This window comes from Somniosus microcephalus, chromosome 2 (assembly GCF_052327205.1).
Source record: "Somniosus microcephalus isolate GS21.2 chromosome 2, FLI_Smic_1.0, whole genome shotgun sequence".
NCBI classification, from domain to species: domain Eukaryota; kingdom Metazoa; phylum Chordata; class Chondrichthyes; order Squaliformes; family Somniosidae; genus Somniosus; species Somniosus microcephalus.
Window position 1 is genome coordinate 366,326,458 of NC_140988.1, and position 14,025 is coordinate 366,340,482.

The following is a 14,025-nucleotide window of genomic DNA, read 5'->3' on the forward strand; positions in this document are numbered from 1 at the left end:
TGAGTTCCAATACTCATTTTGCTAATAGGGAGATCTGTAATAAAGGGACATCTATTTAAAATGAGAACTCAGCTGTTGAAAATTTAATCCAGGAGAAAATTCTTAACGCAAAATGTAGTTGGATTGTGAAAAGCACGACCACAGAAGGCCATTGATGCAGATTTAATTCAGGTATTTAAAAGGGGATAGATACTTAAAGTGGGGAAAATGAGGTTGAAAAAGTAGATCTACCATTGTAAATAACATGGCGAAGCTTGCTGAATGGTGTTTTGCTGTGTTCCCTGAAGTTACTAGATTGATCTCGACTATGACGTTCGGGTGAGTGTGAATAATTTCACACTGAAGGGGAGGAATCGGAGGCATTCACTATGGATGTCCTTGAACAACTGGCTCAAAAACAGCAGCACCAAAAAACCTGCTGTAAGGTGTTTGACTACAGTTTTCTATGGAATGTTGCATGTGAGCATAAAGAAGGTGAGGAAGAATAAGTTAGAAAAGGGGATGGTGTGTGGTATCATTTTTAGCCATTTTGTTTTGCTTTTCGAGAAGGCTGAGGGTGGACCTGATTGAGGTGTACAAAATTATGAGGGGCATAGATAGGGTAGAGGATATAGGAGCGGTGACAGTATATAGGAGCGGTGAGGCGAGGCCCGACCAGATCGGACCAGGAGAGCACCGAGGCGGCAGTATAAAGGAGCGGTGAGACGAGGCCCGACCAGATCGGACCAGGAGAGCACCGAGGCGGCAGTATAAAGAAGCGGTGAGGCGAGGCCCGACCAGATCGGACGAGGAGAGCACCGAGGCGGCAGTATAAAGGAGCGGTGAGGCGAGGCCCGACCAGATCGGACCAGGAGAGTACCGAGGCGGCAGTATAAAGGAGCGGTGAGGCGAGGCCCGACCAGATCGGACCAGGAGCGCACCGAGGCGGCAGTATAAAGAAGCGGTGAGGCGAGGCCCAACCAGATCGGACCAGGAGAGCACCGAGGCGGCAGTATAAAGGAGTGGTGAGGCGAGGCTCGACCAGATCGGACCAGGAGAGCACCGAGGCGGCAGTATAAAGGAGCGGTGAGGCGAGGCCCGACCAGATCGGACCAGGAGAGCACCGAGGCGGCAGTATAAAGGAGCGGTGAGGCGAGGCCCGACCAGATCGGACCAGGAGAGCACCGAGGCGGCAGTATAAAGGAGCGGTGAGGCGAGGCTTACTAACTCAGCAGCGGGGAGAGAGGTAAAAAGTAATCAGAGTGTGATGTCACCAGGGAGCAGGTAAGTGATTGGTTGGTGAGTATTTCTCTTTTTTAAACTTTAACTCTGTAGTTTATAGTTACTAAGGTCTTTTCTGGTGTAGCAGGGACTGTTGGTAAACCATACAAGCGCCGTAGAGTTATCTTTAATTGGTGATAGTGAATTAATTTAAATTAATTAAAGGGTAAGTCATGCCAGGAGAGCCCAGCCCCGTGTTATGCTCCTCTTGCTCTATGTGGGAATTCAGTGACACTGCCGGTGTCCCTGATGACCACGTGTGCCAGAAATGCATCCAGCTGCAGCTTCTAGCAGACCACATTGCGGCGCTGGAGCTGCGGATGGATGGGATTTGGAGCATTCATGATGCTGAGAGGGTCGTGGATAACACGTTCAGTGAGTTGGTCACACCGCAGGTAAGGGCTGCACAGGCAGAAGGGAAATGGGTGACCATCAGGCAGAGCAGTAGAGGCAGGCAGGGAGTGCAGGGAACCCCTGTGGCCATCCCCCTCTCAAACAGGTATACCGATTTGGATACTGTTGAGGGGGATGACTTACCAGAGGAAGGCAGCAGCAGCCAACTTCCTGGCACCAGGGGTGCTTCTGCTGCTCAGAAAGGGAGGAAAAAGAGTGGGAGAGTAATAGTGGTAGGGGATTCTATCGTAAGGGGTACAGATAGGCGTTTCTGTGGCCGTAGACGTGACTCCAGGATGGTTTGTTGCCTCCCTGGTGCCAGGGTCAAGGATGTCACTGAACGGCTGCAGGGCATTCTGAAGGAGGTGGGTGAACAGTCAGAGGTCGTGGTTCACATTGGGACCAATGACATGGGTAGGAAGAGGGATGAGGTCCTGCAGCAAGAATTTAGGGAGCTAGGTAGCAGATTAAAGAGCAGGACCTCAAAGGTTGTAATCTCTGGATTACTCCCGGTGCCACGTGCTAGTGAGTATAGGAATAGGAGGATAGAGCAGATGAATGCGTGGCTAAAGAGTTGGTGCAGGAGGGAGGGCTTTAGTTTCCTGGATCACTGGGCCTGCTTCTGGGAAAGGTGGGACTTGTACAAGTCGGACGGGTTGCACCTGAACCAGAGTGGGACAAATATCCTTGCGGGGAGGTTTTCTAGCACTATTCGGGGATGTTTAAACTGAAATGGCAGGGGGTTGGGAACCTGAGCAGGGAGACAGAGGAAAGGGAAACAGGGATAAAAGCAAAAGATAGGAAGGAAAAAAACAAAAGTGGCAGTCAGAGAAATCAACGGTTTAAATCAAACGCGGCCACAGTAAGTAATAACTCTAATAGGTCTAAGAGCGTTAAAAAAACAAGCCTGAAGGCTTTGTGTCTTAATGCGAGGAGCATTTGTAATAAGGTGGACGAATTGGTTGCGCAAATAGAGGTAAACGAATATGATTTGGTTGGGATTACGGAAACGTGGCTCAAGGATGGCCAAGACTGGGACCTCAAAATCCAGGGGTATTCGATATTCAGGGAAGATAGGCAAAAAGGAAAGGGAGGTGGGCTAGCATTACTGGTTAAAGAAGGGATTAATACAATTGTAATGAAGGATATTAGCTCTGATGATGTGGAATCTGTATGGGTAGAATTGAGAAATACTAAGGGGAAAAAAACATTAGTGGGAGTGGTATATAGACCTCCCAACAGTAAGGCGGAGGTTGGGGATGGCATTAAAAGGGAAATTAAAGAAGCGTGCAATAACGGCACAGCAGTCTTTAATCTACATATAGATTGGGCCAACCAAATCAGTAACAATACTGTGGAGGAGGAATTCCTGGACCAACCAGAGATCAGGCCATCTTAGACTGGGCATTATGTAACGACAAAGGATTAATTAGCAATCTTGTACGAGGCCCCTTGGGTCTGAGTGATCATAATATGATCAAATTCTTCATTAAGATGGAGAATGAAGTAGTTGACTCAGAGACTGGGGTCCTCAATTTAAATAAAGGAAACTACGATGGTCTGAGGAGCGAGTTGTGTAGGATTGATTGGGGAATGGCACTCAAAGGGTTGACGGTGGATAGGCAATGGCAAACATTCAAAGACCGAATGGATGAGCTACAGAATTTGTTCATCCCAGTTTGGCATAAAAATAAAACAAAAAAGGTGACTCAACCGTGGCTAACAAGGGAAATTAGGGATAGCATAAGATCCAAGGAGACGACATATAAATTGGCCAGAAAAAGCAATAATCCTGAGGATTGGGAGCAGTTTAGGATTCAACAAAGGAGGAAAAAGGGATTAATTAAGAAAGGGAAAATAGAATATGAGAGTAAGCTTGCACGGAACATAAAAACTGACTGTAAAAGCTTTTATAGATATGTGAAGAGAAAAAGATTGGTGAAGTCAAGCGTAGGTCCCTTACAGTCAGAATCAGGGGAATTTATAATGGGAAACAAAGAAATGGCAGACCAACTAAATTTATACTTTGCTTCTGTCTTCACAAAGGAGGACACAAATAACCTCCCAGAGATGCCGGGGAACATAGGGCCTGATGAAAGGGTGGAACTGAAAGAAATCAGTATTTGTCGGGAAATGGTGTTAGGAAAATTGATGGGACTAAAGGCCGATAAATCCCCAGGGTCTGATAATCTACATCCCAGGGTACTTAAGGAAGTGGCCCTGGAAATAGTAGATGCATTGCTGGTCATCTTCCAGAACTCGATAGACTCTGGAACAGTACCCATGGATTGGAGGGTAGCTAATGTTACCCCACTATTCAAAAAAGGTGGTAGAGAAAAAGCGGGGAATTATAGACCGGTAAGCCTGACATCGGTAGTGGGGAAAATGCTAGAATCTATTATAAAAGATGTAATAGCAGAGCACTTGGTAAGCAGTGACAGGATCGGACAAAGTCAACATGGATTTACAAAAGGTAAATCATGCTTGACTAATCTACTGGAATTTTTTGAGGATGTAACTGGTAAAATAGATAAGGGAGAACCAGTGGATGTGGTGTATTTGGACTTTCAGATGGCTTTCGATAAGGTCCCACATATGATATTAACATGCAAAATTAAGGCACATGGGATTGGAGGCAAGGTATTGACTTGGATAGAGAACTGGTTGGCGTACAGAAAGCAAAGAGTTGGAATAAACGGGTCGTTTTCCGAGTGGCAGGTAGTAACTAGTGGGGTACGGCAAGGATCGGTCCTAGGACCCCAGCTGTTCACAATATATATTAATGATCTGGACGAGGGAATTGGATGTAATATCTCCAAATTTGCAGATGACACAAAGCTGGGTGGGAGGGTAAGCTGTGAGGAGGATGTCGTGAAACTCCAGTACGATTTGGACAGATTGGGTGATTGGGCAGAAACATGGCAAATGCACTATAATGTGGATAAATGTGAGGTTATCCACTTTGGTGGCAAAAACAGGAAGGCAGATTATTATTTGAATGGCAATAGATTGGGAGAAGGGGAAGTGCAAAGAGACCTGGGTGTTCTTGTGCACCAGTCGCTGAAGGTAAGTATGCAGGTGCAGCAGGCGGTTAAGAAGGCAAATGGTATGTTGGCCTTCGTAGCAAGAGGGTTCGAGTACAGGAACAAGGATGTCTTGCTACAGTTGTACAGGGCCTTGGTGAGACCGCACCTTGAGTACTGTGTGCAGTTTTGGTCGCCTTACCTGAGGAAGGACGTTCTTGCCATGGAAGGAGTGCAGCGAAGATTCACCAGGCTGATACCTGGGATGGCAGGAATGACGTATGAGGAGAGATTGTGTCGATTGGGCTTATACTCACTGGAGTTTAGAAGATTGAGAGGGGATCTCATCGAAACTTATAAAATTCTGTCAGGCCTGGACAGACTAGATGCAGGAAGGATGTTTATGATGGCCGGGGATTCCAGAACCAGGGGTCATAGTCTAAGAATAAGGGGTAAGACATTTAGGACTGAAATGAGGAGGAATTTCTTCACCCAGAGAGTGGTGAACCTGTGGAATTCTCTGACACAGAGGGCGGTGGAGGCCAGTTCATGAAATATATTCAAAAAAGTGTTGGATATATTTCTTAAGGCTAAAGGGATCAAGGGATATGGGGAGAAGGCAGGGACAGGGTACTGAATTTGGATGATCAGCCATGATCTCATTGAATGGCGGAGCAGGCTCGAAGGGCCAAATGGCCTACAACTCCTCCTATCTTCTATGTTTCTATGAATTTCTTCACCCAGAGAGTGGTGAACCTGTGGAATTATCTACCACAGAAGGCAGTTGAGGCCAATTCATTAAGTATATTCAAGAAGGTGTTAGATATATTTCTTAAGGCTAAAGGGATCAAGGGCTATGGGGAGAAAGCAGGGACATAGTACTGAGTTTGGATGCTCAGCCATGATCTCATGGAATGGCGGAGCAGGCTCAAGGGGCCGAATGGCCTACTCCTGCTCCTATCTTCTATGTTTCTATGTAACCACTTATCATTGGTAGACCTCCCATGCCATTGCTCATAGGTAGTCAATGAGAGTCAGCATTGATTTGTGAAGGGCCGGTCTTGTCTGACTGATCTAATAACCTTTTGGAGGAGGTCAGTAACATGGACAAGGGAGTGTCTCTGGATCTTGTATGTGTGGACTTCCAGAGGGTTAAATTATGAGAACAGGTTGCAGAGACTGGGCTTGTATTCCCTCAAGTACAGAATATTAAACGGTGATATAATTGAGGTGTTTAAGATGTTCAAAGAGTTGGTAGGGTAGATCGATAAAAACTATTTCCTGTGGCGGGGAAATCCAGAACAAAGGGGCATGAGCTTAAAATTATAGTTAGCCTGTGTAATGTATGTAGTGTATATATACCTTAAGGGAGAGAACTACTTTTTACAGCTCCTGTATACTGTAGTACCGGCAGTGACCACACCTGTATATAAACCCTGAGTAGTGATCTGTACAGTTAGTTCTAGAGTAACCCTCATTCAGTAAACACCTGTTGAATCGTTCCCTGCAGTCTGTTGTCTCATTATTGAAGGACACAACATTAAGATACACGGATATAACAGCCTGGTCAGGGATGTGATGTCAGGAAGCACTTCTTCTCCCAAAGGCTAGCGGAATTGTGGAACTCTCCCCCCATATCTATTGAGGCTGGGGGTCAATTGAAAACTTCAAAAATGAGATTGGTAGATTTTTGTTAGGCAAGAGTTTTAAGGGATGTGGAACCAATGTGGGTAAATGGAGTTAACATACAGGTCAGCCATGCTTGAATTGAATGGCAGAACAGACTTGAGGGGCTGAATGGCCTCCTCCTGTTCCTAAGTTGATCAAGGGATATCGATCAAAGACAGGTAAATGGATTTGAGGTGCAGAGCAGCCATGGTCTAATTGAATGCTGGAGGGGCTGAATGGCCTCCTCCTGTTCCTAAGTTGATCAAGGGATATCGATCAAAGACAGGTAAATGGATTTGAGGTGCAGAGCAGCCATGGTCTAATTGAATGCTGGAGGGGCTGAATGGCCTACTCCTGTTGCTTTAAATGTATGCAATTACATAACATAATTGGTAGAAGGCAAACAATGCCATCACTGCCCATCGCCCACACACCCTGTGTTCTGGGTCGTACCCACATGGAAACCTGTTATTGCTTTCTAGCGAAACAAGTCAGTGTAACTTAAGCCCAAAGGTTTTTACCAAATATGGTAGCAAGGTGAGGCCCCTTTAATTGGACGGGTCAAACCGTGACATCGCAGAGTAAGCCTCACCCTCACACTGCGCATCACACTGAGATGAGACATCACAATAGCTTTGTAAACTATATAAATGTGAGGCAGCTGCCTCTGATTAACTGGCTTTTCTGTCTAGGACTGAATGCGGTCGGCTCGAACATCTGAACAGCTTTGCTCTGTGAAGACAACACGAACAATTGAAACATCATCAACCAGCAGCGTGGACAGAAGTTTGTGAACTTTGACAGGTTTGTCTTTCTGGGATGGCAGGAATGACGTATGAGGAGAGATTGGGTCAATTGGGCTTATATTCGCTGGTGTTTAGAAGAATGAGAGGGGATCTCATTGAAACTTATAATATTCTAACAGGACTAGACAGACTAGATGCAGGAAGAATGTTCCCGATGGCGGGGGAGTCCAGAACCAGGGGTCACAGTCTAAGGATAAGGGGTAAGCCATTTAGGACAGAGATGAGGAGGAATTTCTTCACCCGGAGAGTGGTGAACCTGTGGAATTCTCTACCACAAAAGGCAGTTGAGGCCAATTCATTAAATATATTCAAGAAGGAGTTAGATATATTTCTTAAGGCTAAAGGAATCATGGGATATGGGGAGAAAGCAGGGACAATGTACTGGATTTGGATGATCAACCATGATCTCATTAAATGGCGGACCAGGCTCAAGGGGCTGAATGGCCTACTCCTGCTCCTATCTTCTATGTTTCTATGTCTTAACCTGTTTATCTTGCATTATTAGTGAAAGCCATAATGAGCAATATGAAGTTTATCAGATACAGTAATGTTGATGCACAGTCGGGTGGAATAGTTCAGTTTGTTATTGGTAGTTTTTCCACAGTGTTGCTCATAGGTAGTCTGGGTCCCGGAGCCTGGTTACTGATGGTTACTGAGCCCCATCACAGCTCCTGACTGACCGGCTCCTCCCAGTCCTGGAGTTTAATGCTCACTCCCTGCTCTGCAAATGTAGACAACTATTTACTGACTGTGACTAACTGTGTTTGGAGCTTTAGTTCCTGCTTGTATCATTCCCCGTGAAAGTCCGAGTGAGTTACAGCAAAATCCGTGCAGATATAAAGGCTCAAATCCTGGAAACTGAAAGCAGGTCAGTACATGCTGGTTGTTCTGATCAACTTGTCCTGGACACGGGGATAGCCTGTGGTACAGCTCAGCCCGACCATTTAAGAAGGTCAAGAGTGTCCCTCTTGAAACCGTTGATTGGTGTTGAATGAACAGGTCTAAATAAGAGAGGCTGACAGGGAGAGTGAACGACTGAATAATCAGTTTCTCAAAGTGTTCACCAGTACTGAGAGCTCAGGGTTAAGACTCGAAGAATGTACTCCTGGGCAGTAATGCCACTGGAGCTGCCTTGACCGAGCTTGGTACCTGCCCTCACAGCTCGACGCTGACCCAGGTGTTGACTTTTTAAAGGGAATTTGATAAATCCTTTTACAGGTTATATATTTTATTATACAAGGGGAGCGATAAAATGCCATCATTGTCCTTGTTGCAATCAAGTGATTTTTGTGATTTCTTCTTCTGCCACAGGTACACGGTTGGTGTCAGGATGAGTGAGAGGAAATGGACGGTTTCATCAAACTACCAACAGACTAAAGTTGTCAGTAACAAAACCACAAAGACAACTGGATCACACGTCCTGACCAAAATCACATCAATGCCAGCAGAGATACCACAAAGGAGGAAACAGCAACACTGAAATACCCCTCACGCCCATCCCTCTGTGCCCCATCCATTTCTTTAGTATCAACTGTACATCTTTTAATTTCTTTATTTGATGGCCAATAACAGATCCATTTAAATGTGCAGTCAATGATTGGAGATGGTGTTAAACCAACTCTTTCCCTTCTGGCACGTTTCTTTCCCATTTTAAAAGATTTCCCACGCCCCTCTCCCTCCTCCCTAGTTCTCCCCTGGGCTGGACCTTCACGTACAGTACTCAGGTCCCCGCATCGGCATCAAGCACCAACCCTGCTCCAACTCCAGGCTCAGTTCGGCATTGCTCGGGGTTAACTGCACTGGCACTGGATAGGGCCCAGTCCATACAGTCATCTCCGACCGATGTCGACCGGTGGTCCAACTGTTGGGACTGAACAGGAAAGTCTCAAGGGTGGACGCTCCGGTTGTTGCCTCGATGATGTAGAATGGGACGAGCTGGTTAAAGCCAATCCATCCCAGTCAACAACATCAGGTGAAACCCCGGTACCACTTGTACCGAGGCCTCCCAGGATAGAGGAAGAGTCCTCCTCTGACACCAGCTGGTTCGGAGGTGTCCGTTCCTACTGGGGCCAGAATCAGGCTGGTTCCCCCTAGCGCCACCAGCTACTGTTGGTGTGTCCTTCACTAGAGGCATCCGTCCCCTCTGGTGACACCAACGCAGCCCCGGGACATTGGTCTCCAGTTGGCGCCAGCTCATTTGGGGGCACCACCCTCGGTGGACTCGACCCTACACAGGGTCACCTATGCTGCGGGTGATGTCCACTTTGGTGAGTGCAGCCGCAGATCTCTATTTATAGATCTGTGGCTCCCACCCACCACTGTGGACCCACCTTCAGCCGCTCCCTACTACACTCAAGAGGCACTCCCAGGGAGGGTGTGTGCACTCCAGAAACCAAACTGGGAGCCCGAGTCGACCACGGCCTCCGTGCGTTGAGGCTTTTCCATGTATTCAAAACAAGGGTGACTTCGAGTCTGAAACTGTGAGTTCCGGAAGTCCCATCACTTGTGGGGGTTGAGTCTTTACCTGGGGTCTTGCAAAGGCCTCAGGCATCGACCTTTGTTGGATTTCCCCACCCAATTTCCAAGGCGGTTTGGGCGGATTTGATAGGCGCGCTCCAGTTATGGCCAAGGTAGACAGCCCCGCCACCCTGCCTCACAACTTAAGGTTCGCTGGTACAGCTGGCGAACTTCAGTCGTGAAAGCCTCAGAAGGAAGGGAACTGCCCAGGAAACTAGTCCTGTTCCACCCCCCAGAATCCAAATGGTGGGACATGTGGGCCTGGCAGACCTTCCTGCAGGGTTTGGCGCATATCCTGAATTCCCTGCCACCAAATCCACCGGGGCTGGCTTCACTGACCAGCAGGTGAGTTGAGGGAGCAATCCCTGCCAGAGAGGACCACCTTCAGAGAGCATCTGCTGCAGCAGCAGACTGTGTGGGTGCTCTCAATGTAGGAGCAGGATCTATCGTCCAGTGGATCTTGCATCGCCACTGAGTTTGTCCTCACACCTTGGGGATCCTTCAGGTTCTGCAGATGCCCATTGGTGCCGAGGGCTTCTTTGGCGAGCAAGTGGAGGATCTGCTGTAGCAGAACCTTCAGGCATTCCCGAGATGACACACAAGGGTGAGGGGGCACTGTTCACTTTGAAGCTTAGCCCACCCCATCTATAGGCCCCTTCCACTCGCCAACACCAGTACACTCACCACCTAGCCACTAACCATCACCAACGCACTCACCATCACCAATCCATTCACCACCACCATCCACTCGCCACCACCAATCCATTCACCTCCACCAGCCTATTCAAGGCTTTATCCGGAGCACGATGTCCTTTATATCTTGCTAGCCCATCATTCCAGATTAGGACCTGGAATGCAGGTAGTTCGCAACAAGTAACCTTCGAGACCCTGTCCAGCTCCACCTCCCCCAGCAGTGATCGTGCCTGGATAGCCCACCTCAGAGTTGTGTGGGTGGGCTATTTCCAGTACTTCCCTGTGGAAGTGGATCACTCTGGATGTTTGGTTTGACCATCAGAGGAACCACCTACTAGTGGGCATACTGGCAGGTCTTCTGCCATCCAAACTGAGAGCGAGTGATCGTCATCCAGATGGCTCAACTGTTGGGGATATTTCTCCAGTTGAGCCTTCTGGATGACCATCACTCTGCCAGTAATGTATCCACAGGATGAATGGTCTTCTCGGCCAGTGATTTCACTTGGCATTTCAACAGGCTCGGGGTGTGAACGGTATAATAGGACATTTCCACTTTCAGACTCGGTGCAGGGTAAGTTAGTGTGTCTGCAGACAGACAATATGACAAGGGTCCGGTAAGTCAACAAACAGGGTGGGACCCTCCTTCCTGGGTCCCTCTGTCAAGATGACGCGTTGCTTCCCATTGGTGCTTGAATGACGGGGTGACACTCTTGGTGCCACATTTGGCCCGGGGCGGACAACACAACAGTCGGCACACTCAGCTGCTCTGTAGTCCACCCTAACTAGTGGATGATCCACACTGAGGTAGTCCAGAACACCTTCAGGACTTGGGGGGTTTACCAGGTCGATCGACTTGCTCGCATCACCGGATAATCACCAATCTGCTGGAGGACCTCAGGCTGTCGGGGCGGAGGCCCGATAGTCTTTCGTGCTTTTGTTTCTGGATTCTGTTGCTCAGGGTTGCCTGATCTCCAGGATGCTCCAGGAAATTGCAGCAGGTGGTGGTTCTGGTTAACCCTTTAGTTACCTCACAAACCGTGCTTCAGGGATACCCGGGTGTTGAATACACACTTTGATTTCAGGAGCCCACGGGAGAAATCCAAGTCATTTTTAGAGTATAGAGGACCCTACCTTTTTTAGGGAATTTTTCATTCTGACATCCTCCACACACTGCTGGGCACTGTCCAACTGGTACTCAGGGTGAGAAGGGTGGACCGTACCTGCAAGTGAACAGATTCTCCGGCTCCCAGGACAAATAGATCAAAGTGGGTGTTATTCACGGGTGCCAGCGCCAGATCCAAACAGTAAGCTGAACCGTAAGGATCTGGATTTGGGTCCTGCCAGCTTCTGATTGATGGCCTGGCAGTTGAGATGGAATGCCCGTCAAATTAGGGTATACCAGCAGTGCGGCACACATGGGTAATGCTCACTTTATTGCGTCTGTCCTGGTCATTTAAGCCTCTGTTCCCATACAAGTACCTCCACCCTCCTCGTCCTCAGTACTACTTGGTTAGTCACCAGCTGTGTGTGCAGAATGCCTGAATGAAGATCACAGCTCCTTTGTCAGCTGTTCCCGTGTCAGCTGCTCCCTTGTAAGCTCCTCTTCATTCTTCAAGTGACGCGGCATTTGCCACCCACCTGGTTGTCTCTTGGGTCTAGTGGGGAGTGTTGGTATGTCTTTTCCTCGTTCTGGGTTGTCTTTGGGTGTCAACAAACTGGGTTCTGGGGTGTGCTAAAGGTTAACACTGCACGGGAGTCGGGGAGGGAGGGGAAAAACAAGTGGGTTTGCCCTTCAAAGTTAGGACGTCTTAACAAAATGTCTTAACAGGAAAGGTCACGCCTTAAGAGATTTTCCTCAGGCAAATTGTGCCGATGCATCCCGGTAATTAGATCCACATTCCACCCCCAATTCGGCCTGTCAATGTTTAGGAACGGATGTTCCCAGCAAATTAAACGATGTCACAGTTAACACTTTAAAGAAATGATTGGGGACAGTTTTCATTCAACCTGGAATGACAGAAATGGGAACTCTAGACAACCTGCCAACCAGTTTCTCGTCATCGCTGAATATTGGGTTTGTGACTGCTGCTACAGAACTAGACTGGCGATTGTTGAAGACCAGGCTCCCGGGGACTGTGTTCAATTGATGTTAGCAGAGTTGAAGTGAGAAAGTAATAGTCTCAGAATATTTGGGCCATAATGATCTCCTGAACTAGTTTCGATCGCCTAAGGGGGTCGGAGAGGAATTTCCCAGATTTTTTTCCCAAATTGGCCTGGGTTTTTATGTCTGGTTTTTCGCCTCTCCCAGGAGATCACATTTCGCATATTATAAGTCATGTTTCAATAACTGAAATGTGAAAAGTTTAACATCTGAAAATAAACGTGGATTGAAAATGAACAAACTTACTGTATGTCTCCTGATTTGTGCACGGATCATTGAAGGGAACAGAAAGGGGAAGAGATGAGTTCTGATTGTCCCTGGGCTTAATTACTGACTGGGTGAATTCTTTGAGCCACACACTAGGAGGGACCTAGATTGACTCCCCAGTCTGCACATACAAACATACAAAAAGATATACAAAAGTAGATGAAGACTATCAGGCCCATTAAGCTCACCCCATCCAGTAGACAATATGACCTCACATGCTGCCATCCCACCTACCAGTTATGCTACCTCTGGAAACAGACAAAGAAACATGGCCAATTCAGGAAAAACCTCTGGCCAATTGCTCTCCAACTCCCAACACATGACAATCTAAACTAATCACTAACTCTCGCTGTAACTGGTAATGTCCTCTCAGGGACTGGTCAAGATCATACAGCACAGAAGGAGGCCATTCAGCCCATCTTGCCTCTGCCAGCTCTTTGAATGCACTATCCAATTAACCCCACTCTCCCACTCTTTCCTCGTAGCCCAGCAAATTTTTCCTTTTCAAGCATTTACCCAATTCCCTTCTGAAAGTTACAGTGGATGGAATTATAAGTTGGTGGAATTCTGTCATGTGATCCCCAAAGTTCCAGTAACTAAATTGCCAAATCCCCCAGTCAGTAAAACCTGGATTGGGCTTATTCAGTCACTAAAACACCAGTGGCACTTTCAAAGTCCCAGGCCACGTCAAGGAAGTCCTCCAAACACAATTAAACAACAAAGTTGTGAATTGGTACAAAAACAAATACTAGTGGGGAGGGGCTGGGGGTGAAGAATTGAGTGGGGGAAACAAGACAACACTTTGCATGTACTGAGGCAGAGTCGTGTGTTGGGTTTCCAACTCTGCAGGATGTACCGGAGTCTCCTGGAATTTAATCTCCTGGAATTTTTGATATTTGTTTATGGGATGTGGGCTTCGCTGGCAAGGCCAGCATTTATTGCCCATCCCTAATTGCCCTTGCGAAGGTGGTGGTGAGCCGCCTTCTTGAACCGCTGCAGTCCGTGAGGTGAAGGTGCTCCCACAGGAGCGGTTTGGTACAACTGAACGACTTGCTCGGCCATTTCAGAGGGCAGTTAAAGGTCAGACTGAGTAAGGACAGCAGATTTCCTTCCCTGAAGGACATTAGTGAACAAGGTGGGATTTTAGCGCAATCCAATTGTTTCGTGGTCATGATTACTGATGGTAGCTTTTTATTCCAGATTTATTTACGTGACTGAATTTAAATTCCCCAGCTGC

The 14,025-nt window shown here is 47.5% G+C and overlaps 1 long non-coding RNA gene across 1 annotated transcript; it reads left to right on the plus strand.

Moving 5' to 3' along the window:
- Window positions 1-207: 207 nt before the first annotated feature.
- On the plus strand, window positions 208-12,762 carry LOC147123744 (uncharacterized). Its single transcript, XR_015075002.1, has 2 exons — window positions 208-474; window positions 7,037-12,762. It is a non-coding gene; the product is annotated as an uncharacterized LOC147123744 (long non-coding RNA).
- The last annotated feature ends 1,263 nt before the right edge of the window (window positions 12,763-14,025 follow it).